At 43.8% G+C, this 17,396-nt stretch overlaps 1 long non-coding RNA gene across 3 annotated transcripts in view; it reads right to left on the bottom strand.

The window, feature by feature from the left end:
• The window catches only part of LOC110193649 (uncharacterized), a 266,032-nt gene that overhangs the window by 48,234 nt on the left and 200,402 nt on the right, over positions 1-17,396 (bottom strand). The window contains exon 3 of one of the 3 annotated variants that reach the window (XR_013484729.1): positions 15,692-15,850. The exons of the other annotated variants lie outside the window; for them this stretch is intronic. This is a non-coding gene — a long non-coding RNA (uncharacterized LOC110193649). The remainder of the gene's footprint in view (positions 1-15,691; positions 15,851-17,396) is intronic. 3 annotated transcript variants of the gene reach the window in all.

Genomic DNA, 17,396 nt, shown 5'->3' on the forward strand with positions numbered 1-17,396 from the left:
TGTATTTCTCCCTTTTCCTCTGCATCCCCCTTCTTTTATTTTGACTCAACCCAAGAACTTCCTCTCCATCATAACTACCCAGTAATAAGGTGGGCTGCCTCAGGGTTTGGTGACCTCCCATCCCAGGAAGCCTGCTTGTGGGATGATCACCTTTTTAGATTGTTATAGAGGGGGGAGCCAATGAGGAGTAGGGAGAACAGAGACCACGTGACTTCTGAGGGCCTTTGCAGCTGAGATTCTATGATTCTAAGGTGGATCCTCCATAATCAAGGAAGAAGGCAAATGTAACTGAGAGAATGCTACACTGCACATGCCCTGACGTAGACTTCTCTGTGCTATAATTGAAAAATAGCATAGGATGTCAGAGTCAGGCAAGTCACTGGATCTCTCTGAGCTTCAACCTCCCTATCTGTAAAATAGGAATAACAGATTTAGAACTGGAAGAGAACTCAGTGGCCAACTCCAACCTCATCATTTTATAGATGAGGAAACCGAGGTCCGAAAGATGACGTAATTTATTCAAGACCACATGGGTAGTAAGTAGCGGAGCTAGGGTTGCTATACAGCCCTCTGACTCCAAACCTAGCCCTCTTTCTTTTGTACCAAAACTTGCCCTGCCTAGCCCACAGGATTGCTGGACCAAATAAGGCAGTGTGCCTAAAGCGCTTTATAAACTTTAAAGTGCTCTAAAACAGCAAGCTGTTATTGTTATTGTTGTTGTTATTGCCTCTACCTCCTCCTCCTCCCCTCAACCTCAACCCATTCTTCCCCTGCAGGAAGTAAATTACCAAATTAAAAAGCCTGTAGGGAACTCGGAAGTATTTAGCAAGTTGACCATTTATTAAGGCACCATGTACTAGGCACTATGCTAAGCCCTGGTGATACAAATACAAGAAAAAAAGAAATCCAGTACCTGCCTTCAAGAAGCTGACATTCTAATGGAAGAAGATAACACATAAACGCATGAAAGGGACCTGAAATGGGGTGAGGAGAGCTGTAAGGGAGAAAGTATCATGGAGACTGGAGGATGGCTGGCCTGGACCCTTCCACAAAATAGAGATTCTGGGAGGAATTCATCAATGGGAGAAGTAGGCCACAGATGCGCAATGGGAAAGCTGTCCAAAAAAAGGGTGGCAAAGTGCCCAACACATAGTAGGCACTCAATAGCTAGATTCTAAATGAAAGAATTGCAAATTCTGAACATGTGATTCATTCCAATATGGAGGTGGGAAGTTAGTCCTACTTCAAGCCTTTATTATTATCTCCCTGGTCCACTGGGACAACACAAAACAAATCTTTTCCTTCTCCTATATGAGAGCCCTCCAAATGTTCCTGAGGTGACACTCAGTTCTTGATGGCTATACCAGACAATTCCAAGCTCTGGCATGTCTTCCCACCTCCACTGCTTTCCTACCCTGCATTCTAGCCTTGCTACCACTAAGCTCATATTTTTATTCGATCTGATCATGTCATATCTCAGCTCAAAAAATCTTCACTAGCTCCCTAATGCCTGAATTAAATTCAAACTCTTTCGCCTGGCATCCAAGGGCCTCCACCATTCCAACCTTAGCTGGGAGGACTCCTTTCCTCTAACTCTACACTCCAGGCAAATGTCATCCAAATATTCTCTGTGCTTTCCCACAACAAGGTCTTTGATCATATTGTTCTCTAAACCTGGAATGTCCTCCCTCCCCACCTTTTAACCTTTAAAATCCAACTCAAAGGCCACCTTCCCTGAAACTCCCTCTTCCCATAGCAACCGCTTCCTACTCTACAATGCAGATTTTTAGTGCACTGGCCATCTAACAATCCATGAGAATTCCCATGATATAGTAGACTGAGTGTTGAATTTGGAGCCAGAGGAACTGAGAGTCAATTTCCTGTTCTCCCACTTTGGGCGAGCTACGTAACATGTTTTAGCCTTAGCTTTCTTATTTCAAACAAAGGGGTTGGAAATGAAAGCTAAGACCTCTTCTCACTCTATACCTATGCTCCTATTATACAGGGTGTCCCAAAAGTCTTAGTACCATTTTAAAGCTTACGTATAAAGCTTATATACAAAGCTTATATAATATAAATGTATACATACATATGTGGGGCAGCCAACTGGCACAATAGTAAGAATGCCAGGCCTGGAATCAGGAGGACCTGAGTTCAAATTCAGCCTCAGACACTTATTAGCTAGGTGACTCTGCGCAAGTCACTTAACACTGTTTGACTCACTTTCCTCATCTGTAAAATGAACTGGAGAAGGAAATGGCCAACCACTCCAGTATCTTTGCCAAGAAAACCCAAACAGTGTCACAAAGAAGTAGTTGAGCACAACTAAAAATGATTGAACAGCAACAATATTTACACGTGTTATGCATACTTACTTTTTAAAAAGATATTTTAATAGTTTATGAAAGTCCTGATCTTTGGCAAAAATGCAAATGAAGTTATTACCCCTGAGATTTTTTGGCTCCTCCTTGTTCAATGTCCCTATGCTTTTCATTTGTCTCCCTCCTTGACACCTAGTAGGTACTTTATAAAGGCTTTCTCATTCATTTCTTTGCAGGGTTAACACAATCCCTTGCCTGTCTGGGTTGAATACTAGTCCAAGCTCCCAGGATTCAAGTCAAAGAAGATTCAGGTATTTCAGATGGCTACTCGTCACCCCCTTTTCCCCCAGTGTTGGTCCCTTAACAGTGCCCAACTGTCTGTCTTCCTCCCAAAATTTCTCCTCTAGGCTTTGGACCTTCCTGAAATAATCTTTCTTTCTTTAAGTTTCCTGAGAGTTTAATGGCTATAGTCTCAGGAATGCTAACTCACATTTGATCAAAATAACATATATTATAATTACTGGTATCTTATCCTTATACTAGACTCTAAGTGCCATGAAGGCAGAGACAGTGTTCTATCTAAATCGTCTATTTCTGCCAGTGTCTTGCAAAGTGCTCTGAATATTGTACCATAGATGTTTAATAAGTGTTTGTTGAAATTAAATTGCTTAAATAAAATTATATCAAATTTGGGCACTTTAATTCTTCTAGGTCCACAGGGTTTTTGGTGTGGTTTTTTTTTTGTAAAAAAAATTTTTATTTGTGTCATGGACCCTTTTGTCAGCCTGATGAAGCCTATAGACTCCTCCTCAGATTAATGCTTTTAAATGTGTAAAATAATATATAGGATTTCTAAGGAAACTAATTTTTTTTAAATACAGTTATCAAAATAGGTTTAAAAACAAGTTCACAGCCCCTGGGTTAAGATCTAGGAGCACCTCAGATGTCTTTTGAGAGGCAGCCAAGGTTGTCCTTCCTGGACAAGGGAGCTAATGGATGCCCCATTTACCCAGATCCAGAATTAGACACTATGAAATCCATAGCTTTGTGTTTGGGAGATCTATCCCCACCAGTCCTGGGGGTCAGTGGCAAGACTGTGAGATGTATGGTTCAGCTGCCTCCTAAAACAGAACACAGCAGGCACTGAGCTAACCAAGCCTCCAGGGCAGGGGCAGAGAGTGGAAGAGGGGACTAAGAAAGGGGGAGGGGGAGAGAACAAACAAAGTTATAGTGTATACAAGGAGACTGTGGGGGAAGAGTGCAGACAGAACCGTGAGCTTGAGGCCCCCCAGGGAGCTCCCAGACAGGGTTGGGGAGTGTGAGAGCTGGAGATTTCCCAAGGGGAAGAAAGCAGGTGGTGCAGGGAGGTTCTCAGGAGGAACCTGAGGGAGGGAACACAGAATTAGTGCTACAGTGTCTATATCAATAACAAAAACAATAATAATAACCAGCATTTATTGAGCACTTTAAGGTTTGAATAGTACTTTACATGGATTATCTCATCTGAGCCTCATAACAACTCTGAAAGATTGCTGCTATTAATTTTCCCATTTTACGAATGAGGAGACTGAGGCTGAAATAGGTTAAATGAGGTACAGCTAGTAAGTTTCTGAGGCAGGATTTGAAATCAGGTCTCCTTGACTCAAAGTCCATTGCTCTATATATATTGCAACACCTGGAAAGGTCCCCAGTCTGAGAGCCAGAGTCCATACCCCTGTATACAGCACACACAGATACACTTGCCTTGTTTAAGACACCAGGCAGCTGGTGGCATAGGGGATGGAATGCCAGGCCTGGAGTCAAGAAGATCTGAGTTCCAATTCAGCTTCAGTCACTTAGTAGTTATGTTACCCTGGATAAGCCACTTAACCTCTGCTCCTCAGTTTCCTCAACCATGAAATGGAGATGATAATAATAGCACCTACTTTGAAGATTAAACGAAATAATATTTGTAAAGCACTTTGCACAGTGCCTGTCACATAGTAGGTGGCATATAAATGCTTATTCCCTTCCATCATTCCCCTTCTCATCTGCCCTGGGAAAAAAGTGGGTTTGTAGTCCCCAAATCTGCAAGAGTATTACACTGTCTTAGAGGGTGAACACCCAGTAGCCTGGGCCTAGGTTGCTGGTATGAGGAAGGGAGGCGAGACGTTAACTATGCTATGTTAGTCAGTGTGCAGATGGACAGCATCAGAGAACTTGTCCAGAATGGAGATGAACGTAAATCCATCCTCACTTCATATAGAGCTGCAACATTTGGAGCCCTCTGCTTACCCACATTGGCAGGTGCCTCCAAATTATAATCTGAAGTCTCAAGAGCTTAACATCTCATCATCCTTCATCTCACTTCCAAAAACCCATGATTTCAGCAATGTGAGTACTGGCCCAACACAGATCACAGCCCCTCTAATGCCTTTCCTGAGTTGCCAAGATTCAAAAAATTTATTCCTTAGTGGCTACCCCTAAGGTAATGAGCACCTCTGCACTTTTGATAGGCTCTTAAAAGACAGATGAAGCATAGGACCTGCCAGAGCTTATACTGAATCAGCACAGCTTCCAAGAATCCAGGGTCAAATCTGGGACCTGGAGAAGAGACAAGGAAATGCAGCTCCTGACTTGTTGAAGAGGTAGGGGACTGTCAGTACGTGGTGTTGTAAGGGCTGCCAGACTGGGCAATGTGTTAGTTGATTTTCCTTAACTGTTGTTTTTTTCTTTATTACAAAGGAGCTCTCACTGGAGGGTCAGGAGAGAAGACAGCCAGAAATAGCAAAAGACGTAACAGAAGGAGGGGAAGAAAAAAGAGGCAGAGAAGAAGGAAGAAGAGATGGAAGAGGAGGAGAAAGAAGAGAGGAGGAAGAGGAGAAGGTGGAGGAGGAGGAAGAAAAGGAGGAAGAGGAGGAGAAGGAAGAGAAGGAAGGGGAGAAGGAGGAGGAGGAAAAGAAGAAACCAAATAATCATGGGCTGTTGGAAGAGCACATGAAGGGAGAAAGAGCCTTCATGCTGTATCTAAGTGGTTTCTTATACCTTTCTTTTCTCCCTTCCTAGAATGCATTCTCTCCTCACCTCTGCCTCTTGGATTTTCTCACTTTCTTCAAGACTCAGCTCAAATACCACCTCCTAAGCGATGTCTTTCCTAATCCCCTTGGCCCCCCACCAACAGCTGGTGTTCTCCTTCCCTAAACACCTTGTCTTTATTTTGTGTGTATGCTGAATGTACTTATTCCATATATATTAACATATGTACACATTGTCTCTGCAATAGAACACAAGCTCCTTGAGATCAAGGACTTTTCATTTTGTCTTTACATACCCATTGCCTAGCACAATGCCTGGCATATAGTAAGCACTTAGTAAATGTTTGATTGATTGATTAATGACTGGTTCCAATCTCACAGTGAACCGCAACAGATGGAAACTGAGGTGTAAGCTCAGGCCAAATTTCTACTTCAGACAACAGTTTAACTTCATTAAGTACCCTTTTGCCTCTTTTTCTCCTTTCTGATTTACATACATATAGATAGACAAACACATAATCAACACACAAATATCTATTGAGCATCTACCATGGCACAAAGCACCATCAGCAGCAGGAAATAGCCCTCCCTTTAGAGAATAGAAACATCCACCCATCTCCATTCCACTGGTGCTCTCTAGCCAGAGCTGCTCAATTTAATGATCGTTTGTAGGGAGGGCACTTGGATCAGCTCACCTCTTCGAGCCTGGAACCCCCACTCCCTCCAGGAGACATGTGGAGGCGGCATAAATAAGGGCACCCCTATCCTCTCTAGCTCTCTTTTCTTTCATCATCCATCGGTTGTAGATCTATTCTAGGCTAATCTAAGAACTATTTGGGGCTTGGAATCCCAGAATTATTGGATGCACAGGATACTCAGAATTCTAGAACTACTAGAAGACTTCTGGAAGCATTTTGTATACAGTGCTGGAGCCCCTCTATAGTGAAAGTTGCCAAGGCTCCATAGTGATCACATTCTTTCAAGCCAATTAATAAGCATTTATTAAATACCTACTATTTGCTAGGTTGATGAGAATACAAAGACAAGAAAAAGGTAAACAGTCCTTGCCCTATAGAAGCTTATATTCTACTGGAAGAAGGGAATTACTTACATGAATAAGTAAATACAAAGTAATTTCTCACTCTTCAACCTGGTTTTACCTTCACACAGAGTCTTTCTGAATCCAGGAAGTAGCCAGAGAATTTCTACAACCCTGTGTTTGTGTTTTTCCTTCTGAGTGGCTGTGGGTGAATGCGTGTGTGTGTGTGTGTGTGTGTGTGTGTGTGTGTGTGTGTGTGTGTGTGTAAGACAGGCCAGATAAGAGGAGACAAAAAGACAGAACCCTGCTATGGGAGTGCATGGCTGGGTGGGACAGGGTGCATCCAGGTTTGTAAGAGTATAAGCATCAGTGCATACTTAGGGGTATGTGTGGGAGTGTCTGTGTTTGGGTGTTGGAGTGAATGAAGGCTTGTGTAGGTGGATGTTTGGGTGGTATTGTATGAGTGTATATGAGTGAGTGAATGTGTTTGGGGGGGGGGTTTCGGGGAAAAGGGAGGTTTGCTGGGTGTGTGTGTGTGTGTGTGTGTGTGTGTGTGTGTGTGTGTGAGTGTGTGAGTGCATGTGTGTTTAAAACATCCTCTTAAGGCTATAGAAAAAGAGGCAGGAGATGGGAGTGGGCGGGGGCGCAGATGCAGCTGTCTCTGAGCCCAATAATGCCTCCGCCAGTCCAGCACGACTGGAGCCAGTGGAGATGTTGAAATCACTTTGAAGCCCAGGCAGACATAGATAGACCGACAGCCCGGGCTCCCTCACATCCAAGTGGGTTTATGAGGGAGATTTTAGCAGCACCAGGAACAGACCCTGGATTAGAGCTGCAGGCTTCAAAAGGAGCGGGCGCACAGGCGAGCCGAGGGCTGGAGTCGCTCTGGCTTAAAGGGGACGCTGTGTATTATAAATAGCCGCCTTCCTGGCCGCACATCTGCTCGAGGCACAGACTTTCAGAGGCTCAGTTGGGTTCTTGCCCTTCTATTTCGGTGGCCTGTTGGGGGCTTAGGGAGGGAAAGGAGGTGAGAACGAAGAGGGAGAAAGCTAGGCTGATTTTAAATTAAATGTTAGCATGACTGAAAAGAAGGAATTTTTTTAAGTGGCAACATTTTTAAATTCACCCCTTTGGTTTTAAGTTGGGGGAAGATTTTCCCCTTAACACAAAAAGCACAAAAATTATTTGGGAACTGAGAAGGCGTTGGCTGAGCAATGTCCTATTGTTAGCACACACACACACACACACACACACACACACACACACCCCAGTGCCACAACAACAACCAATAAGCAAGGAAGTGGCCTTAAAATAGGGGGCTAACGATTGGATAGGGCACTGGGTTCTAGATGTTCTGACTGCTGCTATCAACTATGCTACCTACTGCTATATTGTAACTGAGCACCCAGCACCTCCCACATGGGGAGGGCTGAGAAATGACAGGAAAGAAAGCTTAGAAGCAGAATCACAAGCCATGGGAACCCAGTTCTCCTGGTGTCCCTCAGTGAATATGAGTCAAACACTCTGCATGGGATGTGTGGGGCTAATCGTGGACAGAGGAAAAAACACACACACAACAAAACAAAACAAGGAGAGTGAGGAGGAGAGCAGCCAGTGATCTCCTGGGTCCCTCCAATTTCCACATATTCCTAGCAGAGAGCTCTTTCCTCCCCACACTCAGTCCCCACCCGGGACTCCACGTGCCTCTGGAATTTCATCCCACCCCCGCAGTGGAACTTTGGGTGTCCAAAGCCATCTGTGAGAAAAGGGAGAGGGATCGCGGACTGGGGTGGGGGCTCATGCAGAAAAGAGGGGGGAGGAGGGGGTTCAGTGACTTGGGGGGGGGAGGATGGGAACAGAAAAAGCAGTAGAGAGCAAGACAGAAGTTAGGGCAATAGCCCTGGAGTAGAGAGACCGGATCTCCAGCCCGTTCACTCCTCGACTCGGCCCAGTGACGGCTCATTAATCACCCGGCACAGGGAGAGGGATTCAGGGCCCTCGGCGTCTCCTCCAATCGCCAGCCTGTTACCACAGAAACAACCTTTACCCTTCAGAGGCTTCAAAGGGTTTTTCTTCCCTCTCTCCCCTCCACCTCCAGTCTTTTTTTTCCCCTCTCATTTCTTTCTTTCTTTTTTTTTTTTCCCAGGGAATGGCTGGCAGTGGAGCTTAGATCATGTGAAAAGAGAAGGGGAGATAGAGAACCCAGGGAGGGGAGAGAGGAGAAAAGGCGGAAGAGAGGGAGACAGGCAGAGTGAAAGAAAACGAGGGGGGAGAGGGGAGAGGGAAAGGGGAGAAAGAAAAAGAGAGAGAGGGAGAGGGGGAAAGAGGGGGAGGGGGAAAGGGGAGAGAGAAAAAAAGAGCAGAGAGAAAGAGAGAGGGAGGAGAGACAGCATTGAGGAAGAGGACGGGAGAGAGAGAGAGGGAGAGAGAGGGGGAGAGAGAGAGAGAGAGAGAGAGAGAGAGAGAGAGAGAGAGAGAGAGAGAGAGAGAGAGAGAGAGAGAGAGAGAGAGAGAGAGAGAGAGAGAGAAGGAGTTCCAATGGAGAGAGTGGAAAGGAGAGATTGCAGCTACATAGTCAGGAAGCCAAGTGGAATCCCCATGCTCCCCACCTCTGACGGGCTTCTAAAAAGGAAAACAGCAAAAGGGAGGGAAAAATAAATGTGGTGGGGGAGAACTGGGAGGAGGGAGAGAAACTTGTGAAAATAAATATTTATATATTGAGAGTTTTTAATCCTTTCTGCATTTCTGTAATAAATTATTCATCTGTGTGTCTCACTCTCTCCCTCCTAGCTGCTTGGGGAGCTACAAAGGGGATTTTCCCCCCTTTTTCTTCCTCCTCCTCTTTTCCATCCTCACAATGTATTGCCAGGGATGGGGAGAAAGAGGGGAGGAGGTTCTGCTGCTGCCCCTAAGGTTAAAATAGCTTAGAATTGGTTTGGGTTGGGTTCCCCGCCCCCCCTTTAAATAGGAATAATACAATAAGTGAGTAAGAAGAGGATAAAACAACAACAACAACACGCGTCCTTGGAAGTCTGGCACCACCAACCGGGACAGAGTAAATCTTCCTCTAGAGGAATCTGGGAAACTCTGAGGCTAGAGAGAAGATTCTGAAGACACAGAGGCCCCTGAGGCAGCTCCAGACATAGCCAAGAGAACACACAATAGCAGAGTATGCATCCCACAGAAGTTCAGTCTAACATCTGATCGTGACAGTGCTCTGTGCTGGCTGCTAGGAGATGGGAGGTTTGGGTCTGGGGAAGCTCTGAGCCCTCAAGCTGCTCACCTACTGGCCAGCCTTCCTCTTTTGGCTGGACTCCGCTAATTGATTAGGGCCTTATACCAGATCCAGTGAGAGGCAACATGGTATAATGGATACAGAGTTGGTCTTGAGGTCAAGAAAACCTGGGTTCAGATCTCACCTCTGACACATTCTGGCTGCCTGACCCTGGGCAAGTCACTTAACTTAGTTCCCCTGGGTAATCCCTGAAGACTGAGTGGAAGAGAAAATTCTGAGCTGGAGTTTACTTATCTGGGAGTTCTCTATACGAAGGAAACCATGGGTCAGGTCCCTATGCCTCGCTATCTCACAAAGCTGGGAGGAACATTGACAGTATTATACAGGAGAATACATAAGGATCCAAAGAGATCTAGATAAACTGGAAGGGCACACTGAAACCAACCAGAGTGAACTGAATTGGGAAGAATGTAAAGTCCTACACTTAGGTTCAAAAAATCAACTGTACCAGAAGAAGATGGGGAGACTTGGCTTAACATCAATTCTCACAGAGAAAAATGTAATAGAGTTAGTGGACTGAAAGCTCAATATTAGTGCAGTGTGACACAGCACCGAAAAGAAAAGAGAAAAGCTAATGAAATCTAAGGCTGTGTCAACAGAAATAGAATGTTCAAGCTGAGGGAGGTAAAAATCCCACCATAGCCTGGCCCAGTCAGACCGTATCTGAAGTCTGTTCAGTTCTAGCAGGCTTATAAGAAAATCGCCAAGCTCTAATATGTCTAGCTAGGTGGCGAAGTAGATAGAACACTGACTGGGCCTGAAATCAGAAAGATCTGAGTTCAAATCCGGCCTCCGATACTTCCTACCTGGGCAAGGCACTTCACCCTCTTTGTTTCAGTTTCCTCATCTGTAAAATGAACTAAAGAAGGAAATGGCAAACCACTCCATTATCTTTCCCAAGAAAACTCCGAGAAGGGTTATGAAGAGTCAGATACAACTGAAATAACTCAACAACAACAACAAGGAGTCTAGAGAAAGATCAGGATGGTGAAGAGTCTGGCCCGTGGGTTTCTGAACCAGAAACAGGACAAAGGGATGAAATGTATGAGAGGAAAGTCTAAGGAAGAACTTTCTAACAAGTAGAATTAATAATGCCATTGGTTCTTTCCTTTGCTAGCAATAGTAATAATAGTTAGCATTTATATATGTATATGTGTGTCATTGTGCTAAGTACTTTTCAATTATTATCTCATTTGACCCTCACAACAACCCTGGGAGGTAGGTGCTATTACTATCCTCATTTTTAGGTTAAGGAAACTGAGGCAGGCAGAGGTTGCCCTGGGTCATACAACTAGAAAGGCTAGATTTGAACACAGATCTTCAGGCCCAGTACTCTACCCCCTGCACCAGCAAGCAAGCTCCCTAACAATGGAAATGTTTAAGATGATATTTAGTGACCATCCGTTAGAGGTGCTATGGAAAAGATTCTTGAATAGGACCTTAAGGAGGCAACCTCTAAATTCCCTTCTACCTTTAAGATTCTATATTTCTCACTGCTTCTGAGCCCCAGGAGAAGTTTCATGCCCAATGTAAGTACATGTGAGGACATTAAGTATTATAGTCAATCCAGGGAATAGACCCTTTTGGACCCCAATAGATTGAGAAGGGCCCCATCAGGTATCCCACAAGACATAGTATGTGATGGACAATTGTTGACATGACATCTGTTCATTAAAATTAGAAGGCAAACAGCTAATTGGGGAAAAAAGTTTTTGCAGCAAATTTCCTGATGAGGGTCTGATACCAAAGACATGTGTGTGTGTGTGTGTGTGTGTGTGTGTGTGTGTGTGAATGTATGTGTGTGTATGTGTGTATGTGTGTATGTATATATACTAGTTCTAGTTATATAAAAGCAGGAACCATTGTCCAAGAGAAAATGGTCAAAGTCTGTGAATAGTTCTCAGAAAAAGAAATCTGAGTTATCAATAATCATTTAAAAATGTCCCAAATCATTAATAAGAGAAATGCAAATTAAAACAACCCTGAGGTTGCACCTCATGCCCCGAAACTGGCAGATGACAAAAAAGAAAAATGACAATTGTTAGAGGGGCAACGGAAGAACGGGCACACTAATACACGTTGGGGGAGCTGTGAATTGGTCTAGTCATTCTGGAAAGCAGTTTGGAACTATATCCAAAAAGTCACTAAATTGTACCTACCCTTTTAACCAACAGTACCACTCATAGCCATATATCACAAACATATCAAAGAAAAGTGGGAAGGACTCGTATGCATGAAAATATTTATAGCAGTACCTTTGTTATAGCAAAGAATTAAAAACTTAGGGGGTGCCCATTGACTGAAGAATGGCTAAAGAAATTATGGTGTCCAAATGTAATAGAATATCATTGTGCCACAAGAAATTATAAAAGGGATGGACTCAGAGAAACTTGGAAAGACATACGAATTGTTGTAAAGAGAAGTGTGCAGAATGAAGAGATAATTTATATAATAACTATAACCTTGTAAAGAAAAACTACTTTGAAAGACTTAAAAACTCTGCTCAGTTCAATGACCACCACCATACGGGAGGACTGAATACAAAACATATTGCCCATCATTTGAAAGAGAAGTGGGAAACTTGAGGGGGCAAATTGAGATAATGCATTTTCATTCACAGACAGTGTATAGATTTGTTTTGTTTGATTACGTTTATTGGTTACCAGTCTTGTTTGTTTGTTTAAATTTGGAGGTGAAATTTGAGACGGATAGGTAGATTCACAATAGAGATTCCAAAGTAGGAAGGAAGGAAGGAAGGAAGGGAGGAAGGAAGGAAGGAAGGAAGGAAGGAAGGAAGGAAGGAAGGGAGGGAGGGAGGGAGGGAGGAGGGAGGGAGAGGGAGGAAAAGAGAAAGAAGAGGAAAAGAAGGAAGGAGGGAAAGAAAGAAAGAAGGAGGGGAGGAAGGAAAGGAAGAGGAGAAGGAAAGAGAGAGGGAAAGAAGGAGGGAGGGAAAGAAAGAGGGAAGAAGGAAAAGAAGGAAGGGATGGATGGATGGAAGAAGGTAAGGAAAGAGGGAAAGGAGGAAGGAAGGAGGAAAGGAAGAAAAGGAAGGAAGGAAGAAAGGAGGGAAGGAGGGGAAAAAGGACAGAAGGAAGGATAGAAAGGAAGGGAAGGAAAGGAGGAGGAGGGAAGGGAAGAAGGGGGAAAGGAAAGAAGAAAAATATGACATCTATTCTTGAGCTAGAGTATGAAAAGAGGAGACACCTAGCAACAGTAATATACATTGGACAAGAGGTAAAATGGAGAGAATAGGGAAGGACATTCTTGTCTCATTTCAGTGTCCCCACAAAAAAAAAATCAGAACACCTTTTGTTTTCCTTATCTTTGTTCCTCCCAGTCTGTGTGGAGAAGAGGTGAAGGGGCAGTGATGGAGAGAGGGAAACAGCAAGGAGAACTGTTGTAGAATGGTAGACTCTTCCTGAGGGCAGTGACCTTTTTATGTCTATCTATCCCCAGCACCTAAGCCAGTGCCTGGCACATAGGAGCCACTTAAGAGATTCTTGCTGAATTGAATTATTTCAGCTCCTTTCCTTGTCAACTCTGATGTTCTTGTGTCTGACCATGGCCTGGTCTCCTGAATTCAGAATTTGTGCATGTTGCCCATACCCGTCTGCGTGTCTATCTGTCTATTTCTGAGAAGATTCTAAGGCTCCAAAGTCCTGAATTTCTAGGAGTCTAACAAGTCGCTCCTGGAGGAGGATGCCCAATGCTAGACAAATCAGCGTAGGACTGGGTTTGTTGAGTCTCCCTTGAGAAATAGGAAACCCAATCAGACAAGTACCAGGGATGGAATTAGAACCAATTCCTAGTCACACGCTTCCCTGGAAAACCTTCCACCTGTGTCTTGGTTCCTAGGTGCCAATCGCTCTCCTCATTGAAGCATGGAGTCTAGACAAGGCTGCTGCTACACTTTAAGCTTCAGTTTCTAGAACTGCTTATTTTGCCAGAGAAAAAGCTGGCCAGAAAAATAACCATCTGCCATTCACAGTTAACAAAACTGTGCACTCAACTTCCCTTTCTTCACCTGTGTGTTAAATCTGCATCTCACACAGAGATGCATTATAACAATTGGACAGCGCACGTGCGTGCATGCACACATGTGTGCACACACGTGCGCATTGTATGCGTGTGTGTGTGTGTGTTCATGGCATATTTTGCTCTAAAAATCTCTAACTGGAAATATATAAGCTTTAAGCCCTCCAACCATAACTACAGCTCATTTTCATTTTTGCTTGCAATCACAGGGAAGAGGAAGAGTAGATAAAGGACAAGGAAGAAGATGAGAAGGATACAGTCAATCAAGAAGACATTTATTAACCACCTACTGTGTGCTAAGCACTGGGGTTGCAAAAAGAAGGCAAAAGACAGTCTCTGCCTTCAAGGAGCTCACAATCTGATGGGGGAGACAATAAGCAAACAAATATGCACAAACAAGCTCTATGTGAGCTATAAATGTGAGATATTTAAGAGAGGAAGGGTGCTAGAATTAAGAGGGGTTAGGAAAGGCTTCGTGTAGAAGATAACATTTTAGTTGAGACAGAGATGAGGAGGGAGATCATTCTAGGCATGGGGGACAGCCAGAGAACATGCCCAGAACTGAGAGATGGAGTGTCTGTTTGTGGAACAGCCAGCAGGACTGTGTAGTGGGATCAGAGTATGTGGGAATAAGATGTAAGAAGACTGGAACAGTAGAAACGTGGTAGGTTATGAAGAGGTTTGAATGCCAAAGAGAGGGTTTTATATTTGATCTTGAATGTGCAAGGGAGCCATTGAAATTTACTGAGTGCTGGAGGGACATGGTTGGACCAGCACTTTAGGAAACCTACTTTGGTGGCTGGATGGAGGATAGATTGGAGTGGGGAGAGACTTGAGAAAGATGAAGAGAAGAAAAAAGAGGAAAATAAAGGTAAATATGTTCATGTTTGGGCAAGTTCGAGGTTTTCCTACCACTACTTCTGAGGCAATAAAATGAGTGAAATGAGGTAGCCTGGTACAGCAGAAAGAGAAATGTTTCTGAAGTCAGAGGACCTGGATTCAAAATTCATTTCTGATGCCACTCTTAATCTCACTTCTGTCTTTCTCCTTCATATTTGTATCCCCAGCACTTACCATAGTGCCTGGCACACAGCAGGTGCTTAATAATTTTTTTTAACTGACTGACTGATTGAGATATCCGAGTGACCTCGGGCAAGACACCTGACTTCCCTAAGCCCAGTTTTCCTCATGTGTAAAATGAAGGTGTTGGATTTGAGGGCCTCGCCTCTGGCACTAGAGCTTCTATCCTGGGAATGTTGGAATTATGAGTCAATACTAGCTGTGAGATGTTAAGCAAATCATTTAATAACTCAGAGCCTCAGTTTCCTTGTTTGCAAACTGGAAATAATTCTCCATGCGCTACCCACCTCACAGGGGTGTTGGGAAAAAGTTGCTCTGTAAGCCTTAGATTGCTATAAAATCTGCCCCTCATGACCCTGGCGTCCTCCCTGCTCTACACATCTTCTTTCTATCTTATGTGTCCTAGCCTATTTGGAAGCCCTGGGTTGGAGTGTCCTGGTTCTGCCACTGGCTGGCTGGATAACTGGGAGGAGTAATTTAACCTCTGTGGACCTGTCAAATGAGGAGGTTGGATTAGGTGGCTTCTAAGAGCCTTCCATGGGCAAGGAAGGTCTCCAAGGTCCCTTCCGGCTCCAACATTCTGTCATTATAGCATTCTAATTAGCACTTAACAAGAGGAAGCAAGTATCTGTTGAGTCTCCCTTGGAGAAATGGGAGAACTAATCAGCAGGTCAGAGTCACCTGGAAGCTGACCTGGGGCTACAAGGACAAGGTCAGAGAGAAACTTCATTGTCCCCATTATGGATCATTACTGACAACAATGACAATAATGCACACTTTTCATAGTGCTCTAAGATTCACAAAGTCTTTTCCTCACAATAAGGTACACAGTACAAACATTATTGTCCTCATTTTATAGATGAAGAAAGGGGAAGGGAAAATACATAAGCATTTATATAGTACTTACTGTATGCAAGGGGACAGCTAGATGGTGCAGCAGATAAAGTGCAGGGCCGGGAGTCAACAGGACCTGAGTTCAAATCTGTCCTCAGACACTTCCTAGCTATGTGATCCTAGGCAAATCATTTAACCACGTTTGCCTTGGTTTCCTCATCTGTAAAAGGAGCTGGAGAAGGAAATGGCAAATCACTTCAGTATCTTTGCCAAGAAAACCCCAAATGGGGTCACAAAGAGTGGGACACAACTGAAAAATGACTGAACAACAACTGAACAAGCATTGTGCTAAGTGCTTTAGAAATAGTATCTCATTTGGTAATGACATAATAACAGGAAATGGAATTTCAAAGAAGTTAAATATCTTCCTGAGGGTCACACAGATGGCAAAGTATCAGAGCTGAGATTTGAATCCAGATCTCCTAATTTCAGGTCAAGTATTCTTTCTATTTGCTCAGTACCTTTGACATACCAAATATTCACTGTTTGTTTGGCAGGGTCACACACTGGGATGGGTGATGGTACACAAGTTCATTAAATCTCTGTCCCAACAAACGAGACAGGTCAATGGATGCAGAAGCATGCCCACCAAAGTGTGGAATTCTGACCTAACATAACACAACACACCAACACTTTATACAAGCTCAGATGGGAGAAGCAATCATCTCAGAATTTGAGTTCTTATAGCAGTGAGACAACAGCCTCATGATATGGGCTCCAGGGAGGATTTCAGCTATTCATCTGTGTATTGGAAGAATAATAATCATTCTGTTGAGGCGACCCTGGCTTCTTAAAAGCCAAGCCAGCAGAGCACAAGCTCTGACAGGTTCTACCAGCTGGAAAGACTTAGAGCACAGGCCTGGAAACTGACAGGGTGTCTGTTATCCAGGGCCCAGGCTATGTATGGAGAGGCTCGTCCCCAGAGGGTAGGCTACCAAATGATGAATCTTTTGGACTTAGCAACACACAAAACCATCTCAGGGCTGGGTGGGTAGTGGTCTTCAGCCATAGTATACAAGCTCCTTGAGGGCAGGACCCATTCTTCATTTTGTCTTCGAATACACAGCACCTTCCCCAATACCAGGTTTTTTTTTAAATTAGCAAGCATTTATTTTCTTTCCCTCTCTCACTTCCCCCACGATTAAACAACCAAAAAAAAAAATTTAAAGAGGGAAAACCCAGCACAGCTAGGTAGTACAGTAGATAGAGCACCAGCCCTGGAGTCAGGAGGACCTGAGTTCAAATCCAGCCTCAGACACATAACATTCACTAACTGTGTGACTCTGGGCAAGTCACTTAACCCTGATTGCCCCACATAAAAAGAGAAGAAAGAGAGAGAGAGAGAGAGAGAGAGAGAGAGAGAGAGAGAGAGAGAGAGAGAGAGAGAGAGCCCTCATAACAAATATGTATAACTAAACAAAACTGATTCCCACTTTTTTCTCAGTCTTATCTGACTCTTCATGACCTCATTTGGGGTTTTCTTGGCAAAGATACTAGAGTACATTGGCCATGTCCAAAAATGTGTATCTCATTCTACATTTTAAGTACATCACTGCTCAGGCAGGAGATGGGTAGTGGGTTTTATCTTCAGTCCTCTGGAATAGTGGTTTATGATTGCATTAGTTAGAGTTCTTAAGTCTTTCCAAATTGTTTTTCTTTATGATGTTGTGATCCTTATAGAGATGGTTCTCCTAGTTACCAGAGTGCCTTGCACATAA

This window comes from Phascolarctos cinereus, unplaced genomic scaffold (assembly GCF_003287225.1).
Source record: "Phascolarctos cinereus isolate Bilbo 61053 unplaced genomic scaffold, phaCin_HiC Scaffold_2;HRSCAF=192, whole genome shotgun sequence".
In the NCBI taxonomy this organism is placed as follows: domain Eukaryota; kingdom Metazoa; phylum Chordata; class Mammalia; order Diprotodontia; family Phascolarctidae; genus Phascolarctos; species Phascolarctos cinereus.